General features: G+C 40.4%; 1 long non-coding RNA gene across 2 annotated transcripts in view; it reads left to right on the top strand.

The window, feature by feature from the left end:
• The first annotated feature begins 4,697 nt into the window (after positions 1–4,697).
• Positions 4,698–16,088, top strand: part of LOC110295484 (uncharacterized) — a 32,228-nt gene continuing 20,837 nt past the window's right edge. The window contains exons 1-4 of one of the 2 annotated variants that reach the window (XR_003836748.2): positions 4,698–4,884; positions 6,212–6,410; positions 10,665–10,738; positions 12,437–12,576. This is a non-coding gene — a long non-coding RNA (uncharacterized LOC110295484). Of the gene's footprint in view, positions 4,885–6,211; positions 6,411–10,664; positions 10,739–12,436; positions 12,577–16,088 lie in introns of those variants that run through there. The other variant, XR_003836747.1, reaches the window with a different exon arrangement.

The following is a 16,088-nucleotide window of genomic DNA, read 5'->3' as shown; positions in this document are numbered from 1 at the left end:
ATGATTCAGATGAAAGTCTGAAGCTTATGATCATTGGTTTAACAAGACCAACAAGAGTCATTTTCTCATGAGACAATTTGTACATTGTTTCTATACTGGGATATTTACCTTTGTCGTATTAAATAAACTTATGTGGGATTCATCACATCACAGTTGATTTTTTAAATTGAATTTTCTTTAGTATGACTTCAACTTCTGTTTGTGGAAGTATACTCTGCTACCTTTTATGTCTTTGCCTTAATTTCTCTTTATTGAAAAGAAAGACAAACGTAATGATGAAACATCTTAAAATAGATTTAGAAAGAAATTATCTGTCAAGATCAATTGTCACCTAGAACTTGGCAATTGTTTCATATACATTTTCAGAAAATTAAATTTAAATAAAAGAAGAAGATCCTGCAACTAACTAATATCATTGTCATATAAAGCTTTTATTTAAAACCATAGGAGTTAACTGCTTCTTGTTCCTCTGCTCTTGGCTTTTGACCTCTCTATACTCAGTTTCAGGCTACAGTAGCTAGTGATGCTGTTATTATTCCCAAGCCTCTGTGGAAGCAACCAGTCTGCTGCCAGTCCTGTTCTTTGGTTTGGAGATCTAGAAAGACAGGCAGCATGCATATCTATGACCAATGACAAGAGATAGCCAGAATTTATGTGACGTTGAGTTATTCTTTTCTATTAAATACAAAAATATGGACTCTTCCAGAGGTGTGACTGAATCTCACAGTTAGAGGCTGGATCATTGTTTGAATTTTTCCCAGCCTGCAGTGTATGATAAGGTCATCTGTCTGTATGGATGACAGATATGTTGGTGATGGTGACTTAATGACCTGACGTTAAGGAGGCCTTCTTAGAAAAATACTGGAGCAAGCATGCTGTGCAGAACAGTGAGGTCGGCAGCTAAACTCTATGTATTCAAATTCTATCTCTGTCCCTTGGCTTTGGACCACATTAATTCTCTTCACCACAGTTTTTCTGTGAAGTGGGATAACGCTCATCACAGATATATTTCTATAATTGTAATTCTGTATATAATTTTGTTTATGATGGTATGAAATGTATACAAATTTGGACAATTTAAAATATCTGTGAAACACTTAGGACAGTTTCTGACAATACTTAGAACAGAAACAACCAATGAGGCATTAGCTTTTTTTTTAAATGCAGATTTTATATTCAAGAAAGACATAACCCAGTGAAAACTTGCAAATTCCTTGATGCAGAAAATGAGAGTTTGTGCAACAAACTATTTTGATTTTCTCACTGCACATTTATTTGGATGTTAAATCATAATTATACTGCCTGAGAAACAGATTTTAATGTATTGTATATTTTCTTTTCTACTTCTACCATATTTTACACAAGGAGAATAACATTACTCTGATGGCCATGGCCATTATATAAGATATACTTCGCTTTGAGCTGTTCTAACACGATAGCTTTAAATGTATAAATTCTTGGTTTCTTTACCCTTTATCTGTCCTCTGAGTCACTTACAGAGCAAAGTATTTTGTAACTCAGAGCACTGCAGAAACAAGAGCAGAGCGCTTGCCTCTCAGGTCAAAACCATAGCCTAATGTCACCACTGTGCCCTTCTTTGTCATAGGCCACCTGAGTACTTCCCCTGAGGTACACATGCAGGCTCAGAATCATCATTTTAAATTGTCATTTCCAACTGGTTAGAATTGACTTACGAGTTAAAACCCACATGCCACCTCCAATTTAACTAATAACAGGCATGCAGCAGCTGCCAAAGCCTTTGATTACTGGTTCACAGATCTCATAGTCTCTGCGTGCTCCAGAGTTAGAAAAATTCAATGAGAATCTGAAATTTGCATGATACATTCATGAAAAAAAAATGTAGCTGCATTGGACTTCTATGGCTGTGTTATCAGCACTTGTCATTATAGGGGACCAACTTCCCCCTCTCCTGGTCTCATTCTATGAACGTAGCCTAGCTCTTCTTTCTTTTATGAAACTTGTTTATAAGAATGCGAGAACAGTTACTTGATGTCGCAATGCAAGGATAGATGCCCCCGGGGAAGCAAGTAGCACTCAAAGATAGGATGTGCATGGTCTTTACTGCACTGATTGAGAAACGAGCAGAATCCAATGACAAGGGCCACACAGGAAAGGAGTGACGTGGTCATAGATCTCTTTGACTTACATAGGAGTGCAGGAAATTCCTCAGAATTTCTAGGAGCTGCTGTCCTGACATTAGCTAAGTCTTTCCTGGAAAGCTGGAAGAACGAGCTAACAAAATCTATACTATGACCTTCGTTTCCCCTTAGGGTTCCTCCATGTCACCCAGAGATCACAGATGGACATTGGAGACAGATGAGTCACAGCCTTTGGTACTTAGAATTGGGAGTCACCCAAACCTGAGCCCTTTCTTTTCCACATTAGACTGTCACATCACCTTGTCACCTGAGCTTCTGCCCTTTAACATCCTGCCCTTTAACATAGAGCTGTTAGACACATCAACTTCTGCATTATATCTTGTTTCTTCTGCAGTTTCCATTCTTAGGAATATTTAATCAGATTTCCTTTTGTTCAGTAGTCAAAACTTTTTGTCCAAAATCTCAGTGTCACTTTTATATTTAAATCTTTACAACTGATTATTCCGTGCACAGGGTCTGTATGTCACCTTCACAGTGGTGAGTCTCACACCTTGGCTGCCTCTTTGGAGGACTGCGGTGACTCACTTAGGCTAGGAAGCATTGCTTTCAATGTTTGTGGGTAGGCAACATTTGGAGAAGTAAAGACAGCTCATATTAGCAATCACAACACCCATAGAGAATAATAATGCAGGATGGTCCTGAGTTCAAGATCAGCTTGGGTGCATAGTAAGAACCCATCTCACACACCAGAAAAAGAAATGAAAATACGGAGTAGTGAAACTGTACTAAACACATCAAGTACTTATTATTTAAAGAGATTGAATCCATGTTCCTTTTATATAAAGTAAATAATCAGTTTACTACTTGATCTTGAGTTCAGATTTTTATATTTTAGGTTTTGTTAAGCATATACCTCATTTTTTGCATTTTCTTTTGTTGCTGTTGAGACTTCTACTTGCTCAGGGTTTATTTAGTTTAGAGTCACTTTGCCCTAAGATAAATATGTATATTATGTATTTTCCTGGGCATCAGTCTTGTTATCAGCAAAATGAGTTCATAAACTGGATTCCCTGTTTGTGACAAGGACTCTGATAAGCAGCACTGTGCCATAGGCTCTTTCCTTAAATTGTATATGTCAATTTTTTTGTGTGTTGTTGTTGTTAATCTGGGAACAAAGGAATGGCTCTAAAGCTTTGAGCTCATGGTTGCCACAAGGCATTTTGAGCTGTTTAAGCAGACAAGTTCTCTCTAGGCAAAGGTATCAATGCTTACCACAATTTTGTAGAAGATAATTCGTTTAAAAAATTATTCACAGCTCTTCAACTGAATCAGCTACCTGCTCTCTCCTGGAATCCAACAACACTCTATTTCTTCAGGTAATACAAAGTCTTAGCTGTTATTGTCAGCGATTTCCTACATAATAGAGGAGCTTATGCCAAATGAGGCAGTCTGTGGGAAGTGGCCAGATTATCAAGATGCAGAAATGCAGGAGAATGAATGAGCACCCTGGTGTCTGTGTTTGCATTACTGTGCTCTGCTGTGCCCACCTCCTGCCTCGCCTACACTTCCTTGCTAAGCCTCCACAGTTCCAAGAAACTTGGGTTTCTTCTGACCAGTGGAGGAAATAGAATACCGTGTTTTGTTTCATGTTCATACTACAGGGCTGGACAGTACAGCTCTGTGGTGAGAGGATACTGTCCATGTCAAGGAGGATGGGTGAAGGCTGGGCAATATCTTTTAGCCTGAGGGCTTTCAGAAAAACTTCACTAATCTTTAAGGCAGTAATTAAAAAACCACCAGTGGGATTTGAGCACTATGGTTCAAAATAGTTTCATATGGTATGTTCTTTACCTCAGACAGGGAAAACTATTTGATTTAGTTTTTGTTTCTAAGGCATATAGTATAATCAGAATAGTAACTGACAGAAAGTGAATTTATAGCATATACCTGATGAATAAGTAAAATTTCAGACTCCTTATATATCACATGATATTTTGATATAGCTATCAATGTGGAGAGAAGAAGGAAGCGAAGGAGAATTATGCAGATTAATGCTAAGATATAAATAATGTCTGATAGATACCGTGTTCTCAAATACTATCTCCTCCCAGATATATTTTTCCTAAAGAGTTGAATTGTAAACTTGAAGTGTCTATCCAAACTATCATGAAAGAAATATTCTTGTTAAATCAGTGGTCAAGGAAACCACAGTACAAAGGGTGTTTGTTTCTTCCATGTCTGCTTGATAATCTTATACTCACAACTTTTTATATTCCCTCTGTCTTAGTTCCATGGCAAACTCATATTCTCCTCATATTGTCTTAACTTTATCTTGCTAGATGCTTCGGTTAGCTTTCTGTTCTAATGAGTGATTCTTGTACTCAAACTGTTTGTCGTCTCTGAGGATGGAATATGTGTACATTTGCGAAGCATGACTACTCCACTTGAGCGAACTGCCTAGCATGAGAAGGAAAACTGAAAAACGTGCAAACCAGAGCATGAAAGGATCCCATGTTTCTCTTTGAGAAAGGCTGACGTCATGTGCCCATTGCAAAATCAACACCATGGTTAAACACTCTTCAGGATGATAGTGCAGAGCAGAAGCCTGGCCCAAACCACAAGCCCTGGAACCGGTTCAAACCAAACACAGACAGGAAACCACCCACCCAGGAACAGAGACTTTAGGTGCTTCAAGCAAGAGGGGAGTGTAACCAATGACTGCCACTTCACTCTCCTTCATATGCTTAGCCGAACTTAGGAAAGGGTGAGTGTGTCCCAAGACATCCTGGAGGGATGGAAACTGAAATGTACTACAACCAACTCAGATGGTTAAAATCCTCCCCGAATGTTACTACTATGTGTCAAGGGACCTATGTCTTTTCACAGTTCAATTATTTACTTTGCTTTATTGCTAGAGATAAAATATTTTAATGTGAGGGTTAGAGACCAATAACTAAGACCTATTATTGGGACTGTGGAGTTGGGTCATTGGGTAAAGCCTGATGACCCAAAGTCAGAGCTCAGAACCCACAAAAATGCCAGATGAGGCAATAGAGATGTTGATAGTTTTTTAGTGGGCTCTGACTAGTAAATGGGAAACTGTGCATTCCTTTTTTGGTCATTTATTTCTTTAATTATTCATTTATTTTTACACTCCATATTTTATCCCCCGCTCATCCACCCTCTGACTGTTCCACATCCCATACCTCCTCTTCACCCCCTGTCTCCTCGTGTACGACCCTGCCCTCACCACCCAACCAACCAGATCTCTAAACTTCCTGGGACCTCCAGTCTCTTGAGGGTTAGGTGCATCTTTTCTGACTGAATCCAGACCTAGCAGTTTTCTGCTGTATATGTATTGGGGGTCTCATATCAGCTGCTATATGCTGCCTAGTTGGTGATCCAGTGTTTGAGAAATCTCCAGGGTCTAGGTTAGTTGAGACTGCTAGTCCTCCTACACAAGGTCGACCTCCTCCTCAGCTTTTTCCAGCCTTTCTCTAATTCAACCACAGGGCTCAGCAGCTTCTGTTCATTGGTTGGATGCAAATATCATCCTGAGAGAGGTAACTCAGACCCAGAAGGACATGCATGGAATGTACTCACTAATAAGTGGATATTAGCCAAAAAGTATAGAATACCCAAGATACAGTCCACAGAACTCAAAAAGGTCAATAAGATGAAGGGTCTAAGTGAGGACTCCCCTGTCCCACTTGGGAGGGAGAAGAAAGCAATCACAAGTGGGGAGGGCGAGAGGGATCTGGGAGGGGAAGTGGATGGGGGTTGGGTGGAGAGGAGAACCTGATTTAGAATTGGGCGAGGGAAAAGGATTGAAGCCCTGAGGGCCAGCAGAAAGAATGGAAACATGCAAGCTCAGGAGGTAGGAGGTTAAGGGGACCCTCCAGAATGTATCAGAGACCTGAGAGGTGAAAGACTCTCAGGACTCACAGGGAGGAACCTTAGATAAAATGCCAGACAGTAGGGAGAGGGAGCTTGTAGACCCCACCTCCTGCAGAAAGACAGAGCATCAAGTAAGGGAGGGGGGTGCCATCCCACAGTCAAAACTCTGACCCATAATTGTTCTTGTCTGAAAGAACTGCAGGGATAGAAATGAAGAGGAGCCTGAGGAAATGAAGGTCCAAGGACAGGCCCAAAGTTGGATCCAGCTTAAAGGAAGGCCCAAAGGCCTGACACTATTACTGACGCTATGGAGCGTCCACAAAAAGGGACCCTGTCATGACCACACTCCAGAAGACCCAACAAGAAGCTGAAAGAGACCGTGCATTCTATTGGGTAACACTAATACAGCACTTAACAAATGGCAGGCACTATTTGAAGCACTTGATGTATTTTAATTACCTATTATCTAGTAACAACTCTATGAGTTAACACTATTATCTCCAATTTCTTGAAGAGGAAATTGAGTCACAGAGAGATGAAGGAATCCTGTTTGCAATTAGCTGAATCAGGATTACATGGGCTTCTAATGATGGCCAAATTAACAGGTGTTTTTAACGAAGGCACATTTTTCTGAAAAGTCTTGTTGGATAGAGGAAGTCATCATAAAAAAAAATGCTTATTCACCTGTTCAGATGTGTGTAACGCGATCACTCTGTGTCTGGTGTTAAGATGGGGCAAAAGATAGCAAGTTCGTGCTATCTATATCATCTACCAGTGCACAGCGATAGCTGTCCTGCTGTATGTTCATAACATTGAAACAGCGGTTACTCTGGGGACTAGGGGGAAGGACAGTACTACAGCTTTCTCTGACCTGTGATGATTTTTGTCTGTTCTCTAGACAGGCTCAGTGTCTCCATCTTCTGATGAAACCAGGGTCACATTACTCTTAAGAATATGATAGAGGGCAAGCTTAAGCGAAATCAGACAAGTACATTTTAGATCCCCACCCCCACCCTTTATTGTGATTTGCTTCCGGAACCGAGATGGTACAAAAGTCAAGAAACAGATGTAAAGGCTGTCCAAGAGTGTCCTAAACACATGAGCATTTGGTTATAGAAATGATGAATGAGAAAATGAGAAGGGAAACTAGAAATGCTGGAGTGGTCCTGAGGAGACAGGCAAGCCTGGCTCCAACAGAAAGGGAGAGAGGGAAAACTAGCTGAGAGCATCCTGGGAGATTCTGCAATCAACTGCAATTGAACTGTGATCTAAAGCTGCAGTGCCAAGCCCAGCAAGGAGTCTTCAAGCCAAAGGACCTATGCCACTTCTTGTTGGAGATCATTGGCTGAGATTTGCTTGTTCATAGGAAGCATTGTCTCAGAATAGATGCACCAATTAATTTAATTTAATTTAATTTAATTTAATTTAATTTAATTTTTTGGGTTTTTCCCATTTTTTATTGGATATTTTCTTTATTTACATTTCAAATGTTATCCCCTTTCCTAGTTTCCCCTCCCCAACCCCTTATCCCTTCCCCTGTTCACCAACCTATCCACTCCCACTTCCTGGCCCTAGCATTCCCCTATACTGGAGCATAGAACCTTCACAGGTCCAAGGGCCTCTCCTCCCATTGATGACCAACTAGGCCACCCTCTGCTACATATGCAGCTAGAGCCATGAGTCCCACCATGTGTTTTCTTTGGTTGGTGGTTTAGTCCCAGGGAGCTCTGGAGATACTGGTTAGTTCATATTGTTTTTCCTCCTATTCATTTTAAACTGCAGTAACCAGGCCCAGTGGTTTGTGGTAGATTATGTTTCAAGGACATTGGCTATTCATGGGTTGCATTCTCAAGGATGCCATACAGGTTCAGGTCAGACTCTAAAGATGGGTCTGCCTCTATAATGAGAGAAACAGAAGGTATGGGAAAGGGCAAACATTGTAACATTCAATGCATTAAGTCTAGGAGAGGAAAGGAAGAAAACACTTACAAAGAGTGAGGCAAGAAAGAGAATCAGCCAAGGAAGAGTGGATGGCCAAAGTAGTGGCCATTATGACAGCCTGGTGCTTCATTAACTTCAAAAATGCTCTAGAAGACCATTGTAGAGGAGCATAGCCAAAGGGCAAGGTTGACAGTAGGTATTTATGATTGGTCTGAATGGAACATAGATAAGAACACCAGAGTCTGGGGAGGTGAATGCTTAGAAAGATAAGAATTGCCTTGACCGCAGGGCTAAGTGTTCCTAGTTCACTGTGGGGGTGGGAGCATGTGATATGTTTGAAGCATCATAAGAGTTTTCATGATGTGATAACTGACTGTGATGTTGAGTTGGATCAAAAAGAGATAGGAGCACTGGAGACTGGTCATGAGCCATTTACAGGTTCAGGTGAGAAGTCAAGCTCCCTTGGAGCAGGGCAGCACCAATGGAAACTGGGAATGCTTGGTAGATGAGGAAGTTTTGGTGAAAGTTGATTCATTACTGGTGAATGAAGAAGACTATAGAAGCTTGACTAGCTGAGAGAATCTCAGAGTGTGTACCGGAAGGAATGGAGGGGTTCAGGATCTAAACAATAAAAAATTAGGGGAAAATTGAAGATGCTGTGGTTGGTTTTGCTTTTAGTGGGTCAAGCTATTGGGGGACTATAACCTTAGAGAGCCTATCCGTGTGTGTGTGTGTGTGTGTATGTGTGTGCTTGCAGATATACATGTGTGTATGTGATCATGTGTATTTATGTCAGGTGTCTTCCTCAGTCTTTCTCCAGCTTATTTTCGATAGGGGTTCTTTCACTAGGAGTTTATGAGTTCAGCTAGACAACCTGGCCAGTGAGCTCCAGGGACCCACTTGTCTCTGTATCTCTATCCCCATCAGAAGGGTTGCAAACGTTCACAGCTACACTTAGCATCTTACATGGGTATATTACAAGTGCTTTATATACTGAGCCTTCTCCCTCCGCCCCCAGCCCTAAGTTCAGGGATGTTTATAGGAATCTGGGCAATAAAGCCGAAGGTTGGGTAAGATCACCAGAGTGATCTTAATGTAGAACTAAGGAGCCACTCCACTAGCGTTCTCAGCTGTCACAGACAGGAAACAGAGCCATGGCTATGAGAATGTCTTTGTATGCCGTAAAGACACTTCCTCTTTATGACTCATTTGAAAACTGATGACTACAACTCGGCTTAGGCTTAGTTAAGCACTTTCCCCCCATTACAATCTAGGTAAGGCATAGGATGTAATCAGCCCACAACAGGAAGCTGAGGGTGAATGGGTGGCATGGAGAAACTTGCCCTCTTGTCTACACAAGCTTCTATCCACCTCTGACCCCATGGCACAGTTGTACAAGGTCTTTATTCAGCCATATTTGTTGTTAAGCCTGATCCTTTATCTGGCGTCTTTGCAGAGATTTGCAAACTCTGCTATGAATTTGTCTTTGAAAAAAAAATACCTACCAAGAATGCGACTTTCCCCAGTACTATTGGAATTCCATGAGAAAAGCCAGACCAGTCATGAAAGCAAGATCAAGACAAAAATTAATGAACGTAAATGGTATTTGTGTTTAAATCCAAAGCCAAATGTGAATACCAATGGAAAGCTCCTGGTTTCTGCTAGTCGGGACTGGGAAAACATGGGTCTTTCAGAATAGGATACATCTTCTTTTTTTTAATACTTAATAAATGCATGTAATAACTTTAGAACAGACTTAGTTCATGCACTAAAATGAAACAAAGACTCTCAAATAATACTGATTAAAAATATTTACGTGGGGGTGGAGAGATGGCTCAGTGGTTGAGAGTACTGGCTACTGTTGTAGAAGACCTAGGTTCGATTCTCAGCCACCACCTAGTAACGCAGAGCCTCCTGTCACAGCAGTTTCAGGGAATCCGATGTCCATTGTTGTCGCTGCAGGCACCAGCCATGCTCATAGTGTATGAATAAAGATGGAGGTAAAACATCCAGACACATGAAATAAAAGTTTTATTTCATGATGCTCTTCTAGGAAAAGCAATCTATCGCTGCGTACCTTTTAACTTTATGCTTCACATCTTCCCCCCACTCATGTTCAAAAGCCATCTCAGGTCATCTAAAGACATTCTTTACTAGAATCTCATATCCACGGCCAGAGTAGATTTTCTCCCACTACTGGCATTCTTTTACCCATTTATCTTTTGTGTCAGATGTGTTTTCAAACAATTGTATACTTGATAATTAAAATGCCCACTCTATTTTAAGTGTGTCCCATTACTAAACTCAGCACTAAGCACCTACCTATAGTACTTTGATTTCAGCTTGACAGTACCCTAGGAAGAACCTATGGCCATATCTTTTATTTGTAAAGAAATAGATTTAGTGACATAAATAATTTTTTTTTTTGGTTTTTCGAAACAGGGTTTCTCTGTATAGCCCTGGCTGTCCTGGAACTCACTTTGTAGACCAGGCTGGCCTCGAACTCAGAAATCCGCCTGCCTCTGCCTCCCAAGTGCTGGGATTAAAGGCGTGCGCCACCACCGCCTGGCGACGTAAATAATTTTTAAAAGTGGTATGAATAGGAAGATGCAAAGCTAGAATTTGCACCAACAGTTTCATTTTTATTAGTGAAAAAGTCTGTACACATTCATACAGTAGTTTGCTGTTTTCTGTTATATTTTCTAGATTGTTTAGACTGAATATGGATTTGCTATCATGTTCTTCAATGGCCTCTCACAATTGCAACTGTTGGATTCTTGGTAAGTAACTGAAGAGGAGGCCAGTTGTAGGCAGTTCCATAAGATTAGGTCATAGAGTTCTGATTTTACCTTGCTTGTCCAGTTACCGATTGGTGGCATGTGTTGTATTTTGATACACGTTGTTCAAGATACATGTGCAATGGTAGCAATAAAATAATAATGGTCCTGCAAAGCATCGGAGACCTGGGAACTACCAACTCCAAGGCTGTGATAGCTTTGTGAGGCAGGAAGAGTGACTTTCATCTGCCTTTGCTACCATTTCACTGTGGGTATTACGGTTCTAAAGAGGAGTAGGGGAAGAGGCTTTTCATGAAGCACTAGTCATCGAACGTGGTCTGCAAAGGATGCTGCCACCCTGCTTTAAGTACCACACATGTGAGTCTAGCTTTCAATATGGTTGGCTTGGAAACCGAAGTGAATAAACAGACTGAAAATGGATCTCATTCTCATAATCAATTCAGATGACCTTAAAGAATGCAAATTTGTTCCTGGATTTGCTAATGCTAAGTTGCAACTGTTTAAATGTGGCAATGCTTTAGATGCTAAGGTATTTCTTTCAATGGAGAAGTGTTTCCAACATTGTGTAATTTCTTTTTCTTAAGGGTCAGGTAAAAGAAATGGAAAGTGACAGCCAGCATTTCAGTGTTGGGTAAACACTGGCATCAGAGTGTGAGGTCTAAGACCATGAAGGACTAGGACCCTCTGACCAGTCCATCGTCTTTCAGAAGACAATGCATATAAAAAATAAACTTATGATCACAATGATTGCTGTGGGCATGAAATCTACCGGAGAGCTAAAACATCCACCAAAGGTCTTTCACACACCTATTTTAGTGATCAGAATATAGACAGCCAAGCTGGTCAAATGGCACTGAATGATCATAGCAGACTTAGTGATGATGTGGCTTGGTTTTAAGCAGCACTGAGTGTGGCAATGGTATTATGACTCCTACTCTCCTGCATAACCCATTCTTGCCCAGTTTCTGAATGGAAATCAGATCAGGCCAGTGACTTACGTGTGTGCAACAGTTGAAAAAACAGGAGACTGAGACCATCTTGGGGGCGGGGGTGCTCCTGTTATTTTTGCTAGCAAGTGCCTCTATTCCAGACTCCAGGGTGCTGCCTTGAGAGCTAATTGAAGAACAGATAGATTTTTTTTCCTTTTCAACATAATTAAGGCTATAGGTTTTTGAATGGAAGAATTTCTGCAGCATCTTCAGTTTCTGATCCAGAATCTTGATTAGCCATTTCCCTATGATAACACTTTGGATTTATTTTCCTTTTATGACAATGATATATCCGTCAAGTCACAGACATCAAGTTTTGACAACTGGTCCACTATTTGCTTGTTTAGATATTTAAATACTTTTGTGCCCTATGATTTGTTGATTCTCCCTTGGAGAATCATGCTATTTCTATCTAAGATCAGGTGAGCATGTGCTTTTTGAATTCTTTCTAATCTATAGGGAGAAATTGGAAAATGGCATACTAAGTGATGCCAACTATCTGTTACATCTCTAACAGTAGGCAAACAGTGAGCAACACTGCTAAATATAAAAGGACATCCATCACACAATGGTACGGCTATAGGCTACCATATGATTGTTAAGCATTTTACTGCTAGTTGGTCTGTATTAAATTGCCTTAGAATCATTATCCTTTACTTATTTTAAGCATCTCCACCTTCCTTTCACACAGGAACTCTCTGTGTAGCTCTGGCTGGCCTGCAATACACAGAAATCTACCCATCTTTACCTCCCAAGGGCTGGGATTAAAGACATGCACCATACCATACCCTTCTATTGTGCTCCCTTTTCATCCATGAAACAATATCTGTGTTTTCTTCCCGCAGAAAAACCTCAGTAGATCAGCAGTATAGAGAGACGTAGACTATTGTATAGACACAGCTGGAACAGGGCAGAGCCATGAAGAAGGACACCTGTTTGTTCAGATTGCTGGGGTATATACAATTTGAAGGCCTCTTTCCGTACCATCTTCTTTCATATTCTCAGCACAAGATAACATCAGAAATATTGTTTCTAAGTAAGAATTGGATGGGACCATCTTACCATTCCCTTCAAAACCAGTAGGTAATTTAAGGAAAAGTCTCTTGTCTCTGTGTGTGTGTGTGTAAAACTTTACCCAGAATTTGATGTGCAATCTAACATTGGAGTTGAAGCAATATGTTCATCAAATGATCATTTTCTCACTATGGGAATAAAAATCTATTTTATCTTTTAAAAATAGCTCACTTGCACCTGTACCTATGACAAAATAGTCCTATTCTCTCTTATCTTTATTTCAGCTCCTTGTTTTGATAAGCACACACTGGCAATTGCATTTAATTTTCAATCCAAGGCCACAATACCACTTCTCACTGGAATGGGTAACTGGCTCACATGGGCAGATGCAGGGGATGTCTATCTAGAAGTGTTTTTCTAAACTGGTTTCTTGGAAAAGGAGACAGAAGAGTAACATTAGAAAGTCAAAGCTGTCCCTCACCTGACACACAGATTTATTATTCATATGGCTAGAGAAGCCCTGTGGACTTTGTGGTAAGACAGACATGTGGATTCACTGATGTCATGTCAGTGGGACTTGTCCCAGCTTCCTCTATGACTCAGGGAACTGCTGTTTCATCAGTATGTCTAAACTCCACTTCGATTCATCTCTGTCTCACTTTATGCAATACCTTGTAATGTTTATTAGATGACTTTGTGGTTTTTACGGTTCTAAAGTCCTCTCTTTAAAACCTCAAGGGCCCTGATTCACTAAGTAAAACTATGTTCATTTGTTAAGAAGGGCAAGAGAATTGGTGACAATCAAAGAAAAAAATGTTTTAAAAATTCATTCATGGCAAAGTGAAAAAATGGATATAGAGAGAAAGGGGAGCATTTTTTAAATTTCTTTTTTGCTCATTTTAGTCTTTTCCTAATTCTCTAGGGATCATAATATCTGCTATCATCTCCTTCAATCCGTTTTCTATGTTCCTTTTGATGGCTAACTTCATCACTGACTACACATACTACAATGTAAAACAGAAACATAGCATTTGCCAGTTTCCATTCCTTTGTGGGCTTCTTCCATATGAAACCAGTAGGCCTCTGAAATCGCCACCATCATGACTAATGCAGTTCCCACCAAGATTAAAGTGTGGATTTGAGTATTCTTGGGGGCTTAAAGTGTTCATCACAACTTCCACTCCTTGGAGTGTTGCCCATTGACATATATTCTGCCTTTTATCTTGAAGGGTTCTCCGCTTTCACATGACACAACTCCCAGTGTTTGAAACCAGAGCCTTTCCTATTCCAGGCCAGGATCTCGTCTGGCCTGCAGTTAGATGCCTCATACACAGCTCATACCCTCCGGTGTCTCAGTGACTTTGAAATACAATGCAGAGAACGTAAGGGATTCTTCTTAACAGTGACCATCCGCGATCCAGAAAGGATACTTGGAGAACACCAAGTCCGGGTCTTTTCATTATTTTTAGTGTATTTTAAACTCGAGTTCAACTCAATTTCCATATCTTCTGGTAAGGTGGGTTTCTTTCATATTCTTTCCTGTATTTCCTGTATTTAATTTTAGGTGTAGGACTTTTTATTTCCTTGAAAGTTCAACTTATTTTAGCCTCCAATTCCTGGTTGTTGAAAACAATTCGAAATCTAGGATTTGTTTATTTATTTATATTTTAATTGTGTGTGTGTGTGTGTGTGTGAGATGTGTGTGTGTATTTGTGTGTATGTACTCTTGTGTGTGTGTACGTGTGTGTGTGTGTGAAGGCAAGGAATCAGCTTCTAATGTCATTTCTTAGATGCTATCACCCTTAATTTTGAGACAAGGTTTCTCATTGGTATGGTGCTCAGAATAAGCCAGGCTGGTTGGTCAGCAGGCCCTAGGTATCCCCTATCCTTTCCTCCCTACTCCTCATGCCCATATTGTTTTCTGTATCATACAAAGTATCTTTATTTTTAATTAATTAATTAATTAATTAACATCCTAAATGTTGCTCCATCCCAGAGTTCTCCACCCCACATATCCCTCCCCTTTGCCTTTGAGAGGGTACCCTCCAGGTAGCCCTTTTATCTGGGGTTGTCAAGTCTCTACAGAACTAGGCACATCCTCTCCCACTGGCGCCAGACAAAGCTGTCAGTCCTCTGCTGCATATGCGCCATCCATGTCCAGCTTTTTACGTGGTGCTGATGATGGGAATCAGGACCTCATTCCTGCATGACCAGCACTTTACCAACTGATCTATGTCCCCAGCTCCTGTACTTTTACCTTTGATAGCAGCATTTTCACTAAACCCGAGAATAAGTTTGTTATAACTATGGAACTATCTCGTTAAGGGAGCATTGCAATAAAATTGAAAATGAACAGATTATAGATAGCTAAAGCCATGCTGTGCAATTGTCCTTGAGCAGTTCTGTGTTCTGTGCAGTGAGATGACTCAGCAGGTGAAGGGACCACCAACCCTGATGAACTAAGTTCAGTTGTGAGAACCCAAATATTAGAATCAACTTCTACAAGTTGTTCTTTGACATCTCCACATATGCTCTCTATATAGATATACCACACACACACACACACACACACACACACACACACACACACACACACACAGAGCCATCCTCTGTCATCCACACACATTCTGTGATACATGTACACATGTCTCACACATACACACAGGCACACGGCCATACTCTGACATCTAAAACATGCTGTGATACAGGTACATGTGTCACACACACAGTCTTATTCTGACATCCACACACAAGCTGTGATGCATGTATATGTGACACACATGCACATACACATTCATACACTAACATCCACAACATGCTGTGATATAGGTACAAATGTTACACAGTCATACTGTGACATCCCCACACATGCTGTGATACCTGAACATATGTCACACAACACACACACTCAGTAAAAAGTAACTCCATGGTCTTAGAGTTTCTAATTCTCTTCATAAATATCATTTGGTCTTTATGTATATGTAAGCAGTATAAAGAAACAAAAACTACCAATTTTCTGTCAAGACTTTATATGAGTGAGTGTGTGTGTGTACCAATGAAGATTAGCTATCATATACAGGCACACTGCCTGCCATTGAATTATACCCTAAGACACAGTAACAACACATTGAAACATGTCATCTGGTCTCTTTTCCATGTACATGTACCTATCCTTTAAATGGAACTTTTATGGGTACACTGTCTTATTACTACTATTTTCCATTAGCAATGTATCTTGTCTATTTCTTGACAATTTCCCTAAAAGGTGCTCTAATACAAATGTATTTTCTCTTCATTGCTACACAGTGTTACACTGTGTGAATATATGG

This window comes from Mus caroli, unplaced genomic scaffold, assembly GCF_978045245.1.
Source record: "Mus caroli unplaced genomic scaffold, Mus_caroli_1 scaffold_4, whole genome shotgun sequence".
Lineage (NCBI taxonomy): Eukaryota > Metazoa > Chordata > Mammalia > Rodentia > Muridae > Mus > Mus caroli.
Note: the sequence above shows the minus strand (reverse complement) of the source record. Positions and strands in the feature narration are given on the sequence as shown.